The sequence below is a fragment of the Protopterus annectens genome, chromosome 9.part0 (assembly GCF_019279795.1).
Source record: "Protopterus annectens isolate FY-2018-M chromosome 9.part0, PAN1.0, whole genome shotgun sequence".
NCBI classification, from domain to species: domain Eukaryota; kingdom Metazoa; phylum Chordata; order Ceratodontiformes; family Protopteridae; genus Protopterus; species Protopterus annectens.
In genome coordinates, this window is record NC_056743.1 from 1,841,121,788 (window position 1) to 1,841,134,297 (window position 12,510).

Below are 12,510 nucleotides of genomic sequence, written 5' to 3' on the forward strand. Positions count from 1 at the left end.
TAACCTTAAGTAGTATTCTACCTTCACCTTGAATGATGCCTCAATACAAGCAGAAAATGATGGACTAAATTGGCTTAGTATCTGGTGTCATCCCAGGGGTATCCAGTACTCAACAGCTTGGGAAGATCAGATTGACAGACCATGATGTTTTGCCAGAGATGGTCTCCCATCTATCTCACTTGGGCTTCAGGCAAAAGCACTTGCCTCCCCCGTAGTGCCTTTTAGAAAAAGTGATGGAGGTTAAAACTACCAACAAACATTTCAACAAAACACAAATTAAGTCATGCTGCTAAATGCTAGGAGTCTAAACATGAAACTGCACTCATTGCAAGCATTCTTAACCCTGGAAAATGCTGATATCTGTGCAGTCACAGAAAGCTGTGGACAGCACCCCACCCATACCCAGTTACTCATCATACAGTCAGACCCCAAACTGTGGGTAGTAGTAAAACCAAAGGAGGCTGAGTTTCAATATATATTAATGACATACACACCTCCAGGCTGGTCAAACAGTATGATGCACAGGAGACACTCCAAGTGCAGTTAACCATTGAAAAGATCCCTGTACAAATCATAACTAGCTACTGGCCCCCAAACTTGACTCAAAATGCCCAAACTGCCTATCTAAACCTCTAAATCTATCAAGAGTCAACCCTTTACCCTGATCCTGGGTGACTAACCACCCAGAGTGAAGAACTACTCGTGCCAGAACACAAATGCCCAGAGATTCCTCGATTTTGTCAATGCAAATGCTTTGGAACACCTAATCAATACCCCCACAAGAGGTGATTCATCTTGGACTTGGTATTAACCAACATGAGTGACCACTGCAGCATCCCTGCAGTATCATCCTCTCTTGTAACATCCAACCATAAAGCAGTCACATTTGAAGTCACCATCGCCCCTGACCCCCCCCCAGCTAGGGTTAAATAAAAAAATTCTCCAATGCAGATTACAGCCTCCTGATCCGATGGTATAAACAGCTTCAAAGCCCTCTCCCCCTTTCGGGGAACTGGCACCAGTATCAAACTATACTAAATTACTATACAAACATATATAGATGCATGGAATCAGGAATACCAGACAGGGCTAAATCATCCTCTGCAAGGAAGATTAAAATCTGTCTGGTTTATTTCTGCAATAGACTAGAACAAAAGAAAAAAAATTGCTGTCCTGGATCAAGGAGGCGCAGGTGCCCAATTGGAAGCAATCTCTCCTTAGCCTAAACAAGCGAATAAGAGCAGCAGTGAAATCCTCCAAAGCAAACTTTAGAGTCCAAATTGCCCATATCTAATGGAGGTAGTCATAAGGCCTTCTTCACATATGTCCATAATCTCAAAGGTAGCATCCCAGATCTGTTCGGAACTGGTGGTAAAGGACACCACATATACAAATGCTGTAGATCTAGCAAACTTGCTGGCTGACAGATCAGTGAAAATTTCACCCGTCTGCCCCCCCCCCCCAAGTAAGTCAGGACATTCCCAGTACCACCCCCCTTCCCCTTATATCTGGATAACAGGTAATCACTGCTCTCTCAAAGGCATAAAATACAACCTTCCATGGGACCCGATAACATCCCAGGCTGCATCCTACATGAACTCAGGCAGGACCTTGCAGCACCATTAACCAACCATCCCGGAGTACTGGCTTTGGCCCAGCTGAGTGGAGGACTACTGTCATCCCTTTACACAAAGGGAGAGCATCCAATCTGGGAAATTATAGACCCATCAGCCTAACTAGCCTGATCTGCAAGACCATGGAACAGATTTTGGACCTCATTAACAGGGACACTGGCAGCCTCCAAACACTCGACCCCACATAGTTTGGCTTCATTAAGGGGAGGTCATGTTTTAAATTTGGTCGACTGAGTCTCACCAAAGCCATGGACGAGGGGAAGACAGTACCACACAGTCTACCTTGACCTGGCCAAAGCCCTCAACACTATTCCCCACTCAGGCATAATAGATGTAGTCTCAGCTAGACAAATCCATATGTTACCAGATGAGTAGCTAACTGGCTCACTGATGAACCCACCTAGTCAAAATAGGGGAAGCCACCACAAGCAGTAGACCCATATAGAGTGCTGACCCCAGAGTTCGGTCTTGGGGGTGCTTATTTGGGAAATACTTCTGATGTGCAGGCCAAAACCAGTGGGCTATGGCTGACCAAGTTTGCAGAGGACTGCAAGCTAGGCATAATAAATTCCCCTAATGACATGGACATCCTCCAAGAGGGTCACACCCAAACAAATGACTGGTGCCAGAAACAGGGCCTCAAGCTGAAAACAAAAAAATGCATCATCCACTTTGGGGAGAATGACGTCCCCACACATCATCACATTAATGTGATATGCATGCAGTCATGAGGGATTTGAGCATCCAGATTGATAGCAACCTGACTTTTGATAATGTTGCTTCCATTGTACGGAAAAGCTTTCTACATGGCTCACCTCAAAAGTAAAGGCATCTCATCCAAGGACAAGAGGTCATAACATCCCTGTATTCTTCCAAGGCCCATTCTCGAGTACAATGCCCCAATGTGGCATGTACCTTGCAAAGCATATGCAGCAGTTGGGAGACCACAGATTCCTCACCAAGAGAATCCAGGGTCTCAAAAATCTACCATACACAGGCCGAAAGCCCTATCCCTCTATTCCTTTGCAAACAGACTCCTCAGAGGTGACCTCTGGCATACAAGATGATCCTTGATGGTACTGCTGCATATCCGCAAGTCAAGTTCCACTCAAGTAACAGCCTCAACCTGGTCTGTGACATCAATAGGACTTCTTGGTGGGACAAATTTGTGTCCGAAACTCCATCTGTGGAGCAGATTCCCTTGCCACGTCAAGCAGAGTACCTCTTTACCCCCTTTTAAGTGCAACTTAGATAACTGGATGGGAAATAGAAAATGCATCCCTGGAATTCCACCTGTGTCCCTGCTGGACAGGGACATCTGTTGATTTGTCTCAGAGATAAACTCTTGGCTAGGCTTACAAGGGCCTCAGGGCCTATAGCCTAGTAACTTCCTATGAGTGTGGGACTTTATTCATGTTACAAGTAGCCCTGACTACCCAGTCAAATGGTTTGGCAGAAGGTGCAGTTCAAAGTGTGAAGTAATTAGAGAAGTTGAAACGAGACAATAGCAATATTTTTCTAAATTTTCTGAATCTCAAATATTCCTCATGATAAACATCTTTGTTCACCTGCACAACACAAAGGGTTTTGGTAGAGATAAACCAGAACTATACTACACTATCAATCAGCAACAATCTGTTGGTTCCCTGTGCCATATAGAGCACATGCAAGCTGTCATTTTAGAGAGCTGTTGAGATGTTAAGGATGCATGTGTTAGTCAGTTAATCAGTTCATTTATATTCGCTATCCATCCTGGATGTATTTTTATATAACAAGGCACAAACTACCCCGCCCATTAGTCTTTCATCATAAGACGAGCGACATCTAGAGACCAGCAGGCTGGCTGTCAGACAAATCGCAGGCTGTGGATAAACATCTTCCAGAGCTAAAAGAAGATAGGAGAAATTGGAGTAGGCTCTGGAAATTCCATTGCAAAACAATCACACTACTTTCCTAGGGAATGAGACATAGGACTTTCTCTGAAACTACTTCCAGAATAAGTTTAATTTGGAAAGAATCCTTCAAAGATACTGTCCAAAGCCACACTTAAGATCTGAATTGGAAACCTGGGGAGAAAATCTGCCCCTTCATAATCACTGAGATTTTATCGCTTCGGAAAAAGAAACATTTTACCAGAGACAGCCATTTTGCTTTTACAGTGTTTGTCCAACTATTTTTAGTCAAAACCCCTGTTCAGCAATGACCTGGGAGAAAAGCTTCAACATTCAGTAATATAGATGAACAGGCATTACACATTAGATTACATTCACAATATTTGCCTTTCATATAATAGTTATGCATTGGATGTAGAGCTCTGAGCATTTGAAGAGGTATTAGTGGGCTTGTCAGATAATAGATCATGTGACTAGTGCTTAGAAATTCAAAGAAAATTTAAGTTTGGGAAGGAACTAGGTAATGCAGAAAATGTTGGTGGGGTTTAAAGCAGATGGTGTCTAAATATAGTTATCAAAGATTATATTAGAAATAGAGGTGGTGAGCTGTACAGCTAGGAGATGCAACTAGAGGCATTGGGAAAGTGTTGCGGGAGCATAGGATTCTGAATGAAAAATGGGTTGATATGGCAAGATGAAAACCATGGCATTTATCCTGGGAGACAGCAGATCCACTGATTTGACAGGAAGTTTTTACTTGTAAATTAATAAAAATTTCATGCACAATAAATGTAGACAAATATGTTTTAGCTGACACTAACACAAGCCCTTAATTCCTCTTACACAATCCAGTAACGTATTGAAAGTAATTTAATTTAAGAATTATACAAGATGTACATATCATTAAAATGAACAATGGCCATCGATATATTTCCAGCAGCTGGGACAATCAGTATGTAGACAGAAGTTCATACTTACCATTTCCCTTACACTGGTAATACAGATTAACTTTCTGGATATCCTTTTCACTTATTTTTACTCTCTGACCAATATAGACAGGTTCTCTTGGCTGTAGTGTTTCTTGACCATTCTTGGAAAAGGCATTTCTAGAATTTAGCAAATTGAACACATTCTAGATAAACTCGTTTTCATACATTTACATTTTCTGCTGTCAAGAAATTTTAGTTTTGTTCTAGGAAACACCTACAGTAAGTTAAACACTTACTGGAGGTACAGATCTTAGCAGAAATGCATGAAAGTTATTCTTGCGGTGGTAGAACTCATTCCATATACTTTAAAGTTGTGCAGCGATATCACATAACATGCATCTAAACAGAAAAGCATCCAACTACTTACGCTCTGTAATGGAGAATAGAGCTGTAATCATACGTTGTAACTTCATTAGCACTGTCAGAAGGTTCAAAATTGAATTCATAGCCTGAAAGCAAAGATCATGAATTACACACACCATTACAGGAGCACAAAATTCAACTGAAAAAAAGATTCATCTCGTCAAGTATAAAGTCCTTAAGTAGATGGGAAAACCAGACAAAACAGGTCAGCCACAGCCAGTACCTGCATGGAGTTTTGAAATGCAGACCAATTATACATTAAAAATGAGAAATTTATAAATGCATGTAAAATTAATGCATTCAGATAAAATACTGCATATTTCAGTCCCATGAAAGTTATGTCCACTAAAAACACTGGGCCCCATTTTCATGTACTTCAGTCTACTTAAGCAATTTGCGCAACTGTACAAGAGAGGCCACTAAGACTCCTCCCTCCCTGCTGCATATGCAGACTGCTCCACAACTAGCTTCCAGATAAATTCACCAGAACACATTGAGATGATTGCAGATATACACTTGTCTGCTGAAACAAGAGACAGTAAACCGCTCAAGCAATTAGTGTAATTAATTTCCTATATTAGGATCATTTCTACATTACTCCTTCATAATCATGCACATCAGGTTTGTGTTTGGGTAAAGATACAGCTCCCAAATCGGGACCAAATTTGATTGAGGGTGTTTAACAGATAAAAATGGGGTTGACCGCAACAAATATCCAGGTCCACCAATAACTGGTACATGGCATATTGTACTGAAAAAGCGATCCATTGTGTGGTCAGCTGTAGCAAGTGATAAATCTACATTTTTTTGTCCAAGTCTTCACAATTCTCAACAGGGCTTTCAAAAACTGCATCTTCCTCAACCTTTGGACATATAATTTCCAAAAGCAATCACCTCAAACAGGTTTAACCTTAAAGGCTTCCTTTTGGAAACCTTCAGTCTCTACATTACGAATCAAGTCGCGAATGCTTCAAAGTACAGCATGGTATGTATTCTTTAATACTGAAAAGACTGGTTATATTCTCAAGGAGATGCTTTAAGGGTAGGGTACAAGGAAATGCAATTTCCATGTAAAAATTAATTTTATTTTTGTAATAAACTTAGAGATATATGTAGATTTCCCACTGTAGTAGCAAAGGTTGAGAGATGCACATTCAAGCAGAATTTAATCTGCCTCAACTTGCCCAGTGACATTTTTAGGGCAGATTGTAAGAAATACTAAATTAATGCCAAAGTGAATGATTTTGCCATTCAATAGCTGATCCATAAAGCATGCAACAGAAATTTTGCATAAATATTTATGATCACAATAGTGTCTCATTATTTTTCTTGCTGCCTTTGGAAAAAGCAAGCCATTTTTAAACAAAATCTCGCACGTTTCCACATTTCAAACTACTGATTTTTGTTAAGACAGGTTTTACTTCAAAGCTAAGGCAATGATTAATTGTTCAGGTACTACCTTTCACAAAACACTCAATGGACAATTTGTGATGAACTGTTCATTTTAAACATCTATATTTGAATATAGTTACATGACTAGGACACTGAATATTTTGTGTGGTGGGGAGGCTCAAACACCCTGGAGGCTGTGAAGATCTTTGCTTTGCCTCATAACGGATAAGCAGAATGGATTCCCAAGAAAGAGTATGGAATTGTGCTTTGTTAGTCACTCACTTACTCGTTACATTTACTTTTTTCTGTTCACCTCTGAAGTCCAGGAGTGCCTTCTGGTACAGTAATAGTATTCCTAAATGAAATGCTAGTTCAAAGAAATATTAAACAAATTCAAGGCTTTTTGATAGTGGCAAGGCAGCATTATAAACCATGCAGAACACAGACTTGAAGTGTTGTGGATACCACATTGAGCTTTTACTGTAGTTAATTTGAATAATATGCACAATGCAACTAAAAATGTTAAAGCTAAATTTGTTACACACAAATTCAGTGGAGACTGCACAAAACCAGAATTGTACACGCAATACCTCCCAGATCTAATCCTAAACCTTAAATCTTAAGCACTAAAAATCACAGACCAAGTACTGCTGTAGAAATGAAAAGAAATGCTTTAATCACACAATCCAGAATTCTGAAAAATGGCTTGGACATGTTTCTGGTCATGATACTACACACAACTTTATAACATGGAACAACCATGGCTTAAGAGTAGGACATTACTGAAATGCTTCGTGGAGGTTCTTAGAGAATTGAAATGGCAACCTTTGTAGACCAAAGTGACATACCTAGGAACTATTACTTTTATCACAGATTTAGAGAAAAGTCAGTCTGCAACTTTCCAAAGCTCTTGCTCATCTACCCAATTTTGTGGTGTTACAAAATGTTTCAGATAAAGTGAGAAATGCAGGAAAGGAACCAGAAACTCAACATTTACTACATCTCCCTAATAAAACACTGCCTGTCAAAGGTTTACAAGACAAAAGCATTTGTACAAATGGGTACAAATCTTTAGAACCTTATGAACCATTGTGCCAGACAATGAAAAAATGTACAGTATTGGAAGTGAAAATTGCCACAGATCAAGGAAAAAAACAGCACAAGAGAGTCCACTAAGGAGCAACCACAAGAGCTCACCAATACATTTTTAGTATTAGAAGCTAAAAAGCTGTGATGAAATCTTGGGAGTAATGCATCCCAAATGCAAAGCAGTAATTTTTCACTAAAAAAAAGACAGGATGGCAATAGCCCTGCAAATTTTAATAGGAAATTGGAACAGCTTTAGTAATAAAGTAGGAAGATTAGTCTCAGAGGGGAATATCAAGAGGTGAAGTCTTAGAGGTGGCAAAATGATTCAAGAATAAAAGAACAAACATGAGGAAAAACTACAAAATTAGACCTAATCACTGAATGAGATTCAAGAAGTTAGCAGAAACAGACATCTTCTACTTAATGGCTTGGCCAGGACTAAAAGCAGAGCTAAACAAATTTGACAAAAAAACGGATAATGGAGAAAGTGAGTTGATTTGTCCCCTGCACAGAAAAACGTGCGAGAAACTTATGAGGCAACAATGTTTCAGCCTTTGAAAAAAAAAATTCTAAAGTGTATATATACCCAATTAACCAAACACAGAAGACAACCAACCATTTGAGGAGTACACATTTACTGCTTCCATTCCAGCCTTCTTACATTCAGGCCATCTGCAGTCTTCATCACCCATGTCTGTATGCATTGGTGGGTAGTGTGTGCCTGAACAGTGTTAGAGCAATAAAGCAGAACAGTTTTCCATGTAATGAGCCTGCACTTCTGACAAGTTCAAATGGAAATATTAAAATTTTCCAGCAGAAAATCTAGATCCCTGGAAGGAGCAAAGTGCTTGCATCATGGTTTCAGGTGTAACCCTCCTTACAGAAAGTGTTTTACTAAAACGATTGCAGAAAGTGGAGGGTCAGTGGGCAGACATACCAAAGGGGCTGCAAGCTGTACTTTAAAAATGAGTATAAAAAGACATTGGGTATTGACTCACCAATGGAACATTTTGCTGATGGGACCTTGGTTATAGGCTGGGTAGCACTAAGTCCTCTACATGTCAAACAGACCCATTAGTAGGATCTGTTGCCTCAACACCTGCTGCATCCTCTGAAGAGGTGCCTAAAGGTATCAGAATTAAGTCTTCCAAGATGTACTAGATTGGGGTGCATCAAACTCCGTCTTTTGAGAGTGCATCCAGGTTGTAAGGAACCTTGTGGTATTTGCCCTAGGCCACTTTCATAAAATGTGAGAACCAGTCTTGCCTGGGCCAGAAGAGGGTCACCACAAATATTTGACGTCTACTTCTGAATATTCAGAAACACCCTGATCGTTGAAAGGAATGGGGAAAAGCATCTGTTATGTTAAGTCTGAGGTACTTCCAGCTGGATCAATTCCTGGATCAATTCCTGGAAGACCCCCCCCATTCAATTTCCATTTGAAAGGGTCTGTCCTGGACCTGCTCAGCTTGTGCCACTAGGATTTGCTCCAACAAAATGCATGAAGCTTGGTGGGTTAAATTGCTGAAGAGCAATCACAGCCAACTGCATAGAAGTTACAACATTGTTGCTGCTTGCTAGATGTACTATACCATTTCACTGTGATGTTGTCCTGAAGACCACAGATGTCTAAAGGCATGGATCACAGCCAGTCTCTCTTGCATGTGTTTTGGGACTGAAGAATCCTACAAGCCTTGCACTTCAATCCTGATAGAAACTGCCACCTCAAGCTAAATCTGAGGTGTCCACAGATGGACAGAGTTAGAGGTAGAGAAAAAAATGTTAGACCTGAAATTAGCTGCGTTTCTCTGAAAACCCATAGGACGCCAGCAGTGAATTTGTGTTTTAGACATCACAGAAACTCCATGTGTAGCCTAATGAGAGGAATTGAGAGTCTTAGACGTCATCAATCTCAAAGATTTCCAGACAAAATAGCCTTCCGTGCAAAAGGTTTTTTGGTGCATACTATCAAACTTTCTAGAAATCCTACATGACTGTCAAGGATAAAATTCTGAAAGTATCTGGAATCCCAGATTGGTCAGAAGAGATTAGGCTGTGGACATAGGGAAAGGCTCTGCAAAGATAGGTTATCCAATGAGCTATGACTGGAACTAGACACTTTGGATTTTCTGTTCCAAGGGTGTTTAACAAAGGGCAATGCAGAACACTGAATGCATGACCCACAGAAATTTCCTGAAGCCTTAGGCTATGGGAATGGGATAGTATGCATTTTTAGTTGCAATGTTAGCATAAAGCTACCCTGGGAATGACAGGCAACACTTAGTATCAGCATCTAGAATTTCTGGAATGTTCACGTTTTGAAAGGAAGATTTAGAAGTGGTCTCCAGGAATATTTTCTTTGGCATGAGAAATGCACTTGCTTAATTGGTACTGGTGCTATGACTCCTGGTGCTGACTCCCTAGGGTGAATTGCTGAAGAACCACAGGAAAACAATAGTTTGGTTCAGATGGCAGGAACTCCCTCCTGAAAGTAAGAATTTTGCATCCAGTGCAAGTTTTAAATCTCAGCCACCTTTAACAGGCATGAATCTGTCAAAATGGTTTCCAAAGGGAAATGTCAAAGCTAGGCATTGGGACATTTTTGAGAGGTAGAATCAAGAGGAAGACTGCTGACAGTCATTCAGAAGTTACAAACTGTCTTTTTGGAAAAGGATCCTCATTTCTAGTTCCACTCCTGACCAGGGCATCTTCCAGGAAGCAGTTTCTTAGGCTTGACAAAGGATCTGTGAGATTTGTAAGGGGGGCCTGAAAAATGTTAACTCCTTTAATTTTCAGTCCGTCCAACTGAACCTGAAAAGCAGAGAGATTAAACAACCTTGTTTAAATGAGAATACAAATTTTCAGACTTTGCATCTGTAACCATTTCTTCTTGAGGAGGGTAGAGGTCTAAGAGACAGTATCTACTCAAAATGTATACATTTCTTAAAGCATGTTAATATACTTGTGATAAGCAAGATAGAATCAGGATATAAATCAAAGACTGACAATACCTTCAGGAAGTGTTTTTTATTTAAACAGTTAAAATAGAAACCAGAGTATTTTATACACCAATGTAGAACAAATTCACAAATCCTTCCAAATCTTTCCCTATTCTAAAGGGGAGAAATACTGGTTTGGGACACAACGTAAAGCCTATCTGCTTTACTGGAGACTGAAGATTGCAAATAAATGCAAATATTCTCTACCTCTCCAAGGCTGGCACCAGAGGAGAAACCAGTATAGAAGACAAGCCTCCTCAAAAAACAGGAGAAATATCCATCCCTACCCATCTGTATCCCCTAAACAATTCTCAAATACCATGGCAATGAGAATGTGAAGACCAAGAACCACTGTCCACATAGAAATTGTAGAGAATATGCAGGAGACAAAGCCTAGTCTCAGTCCGAATCAGAGGAGTTTTCCTTGGTATATTTAGAGTAACCTTCTTAAGTATATAGTGATGCATGATTGGCTGTCTAACAGACTGTTGTAGTAAGAAAATCCTTACAGTAAGGAAACACATTTTGTACTGAAAAAAGTAACTTTTTTAAACAGGCAACATTGGAGAGACTTGGAATGAATATTCACAGAGAGCTCTTCCAGTTCATACACTGGTCAGCAGAATCTGCCTGAAATCTCCATACCCCAGAAAGAATGGTGCTTGCATGCCCGTAATGGACACTGGCACAGCTGGAGATGTGGGTTGACCCCTGGTTCATAGCAGCCAAAAGGAATACACCACAGGAAGCCAGAGAGGCATGTCAGTGGTCTGAGGAACAAATGCTGGCCACTACAGAGTGACCTACTTTAAGGTGAAGACTGTAGAGCCCTATAGTTGGAAGGGATTTCTGGTAAGTAGATTTTGCTTTCTAGGAACTGCAAACAGACCAGCAGGAATGGAGTACCCACCTGTGCTGTGACAAAATGCTTCAGCTAAGGACAGACTCACTAGAACAAGGTCGGTTGGAATGAAATTTGTCAAAATGTTTACATAAGCAGCATGCTTACGTTTCACCACCACAATTTTCAAAAAGCTCAGTAATTCACAAGCAGTACAAACACTGGCAGAAACAAGTATGACAGAAACCAGATTTTGGCCTCCTATTTCTGGTCCATTTTTCACAAAATCATGGTTTTCCAGCAAAGTTAGTGGTAAATCATTAGGAGTTAGAAAATATGTACATACATTTGACTCTCAGGCTTCATATCTTCAGAAAATGCATGCTAATGCAAAACCTAATGCAAAACCTGTTATTCTATCAACCAAGTTTGAAAGAGCAATATTTTAAAACTGTTCCTATTTCTGGCTTTGTGCAGATTTCTTGCTCTAAGAGGTTGACTGGTATGCTCAGAGAAAAAGGGCTCTTTTAGGTGGCATTATTTGCCATTTGCCTCAAAGTCTTAATAGGAAAGATTCTACTGGACTATGTAGGCACAGCGATTGAGTTCTGCAGTCTCCCTGGTTAATGCTTTAGGATACGAAAGCTTAGTTGCACTGTCTGCACTCTTTGGAGACACGTGCTTTTAAATATGCAGCGCATTAAATAATGAAAACTAAGCTCAAGTACTGAGGCTTGTCTATGTAAATTACATTGCACTTTTATTCCAGAGACTATAATCAACCTTATTCAAGATGTAATGAAGGTTTCAGGTCTCATCTATGAAAATGTTAATACCACAAGTAACACAGATGTATAAAGTGACTGCAGTACCTTACCACTATTGTTGCTTACCTTTGAAAGATGGAAATAAATTTGCAGACTATCAGAAGGTATTAATGCACCCATAATTAATGGAGCTTTTATCCCAGAGCCTCCACTGGGAGCCAAATTCTTGCTCAACTACACTATGCAACTAAAACTAGGATGCTGATGATACCCATCTCATGTACACAAGATAAAATTACAGGAAAGTATACCAGTAAATTAGCACAAGCATCAATTCACATCTAAATGTGGATGAAGTAAAGTGCGTCAAGGTTTAGATCTCTGTGCTTAGAAGACTGATGAAAGGTGGGCAGAAACAGAACTTAAAGACTTAAATCAAATATTATAGTCCTAAACCAAAGTTAAAACGAGTCATATCGCAGCATGGTCAATTCTGCAATTAGTCAAAACTGGTGGTTATGGCTATGAATTTTTGGTCCTTTGA

General features: G+C 40.0%; 1 long non-coding RNA gene across 1 annotated transcript in view; it reads right to left on the reverse strand.

Annotated features, from left to right (window-relative positions):
• LOC122810993 overlaps positions 1–4,966 on the reverse strand; it is a 43,324-nt gene extending 38,358 nt beyond the window's left edge. Inside the window, exons 1-2 of the long non-coding RNA XR_006366184.1 lie at positions 4,883–4,966; positions 4,505–4,632 (exon numbers count right to left, since the gene is read on the reverse strand). This is a non-coding gene — a long non-coding RNA (uncharacterized LOC122810993). The remainder of the gene's footprint in view (positions 1–4,504; positions 4,633–4,882) is intronic.
• Between the last annotated feature and the right edge of the window lie 7,544 nt (positions 4,967–12,510).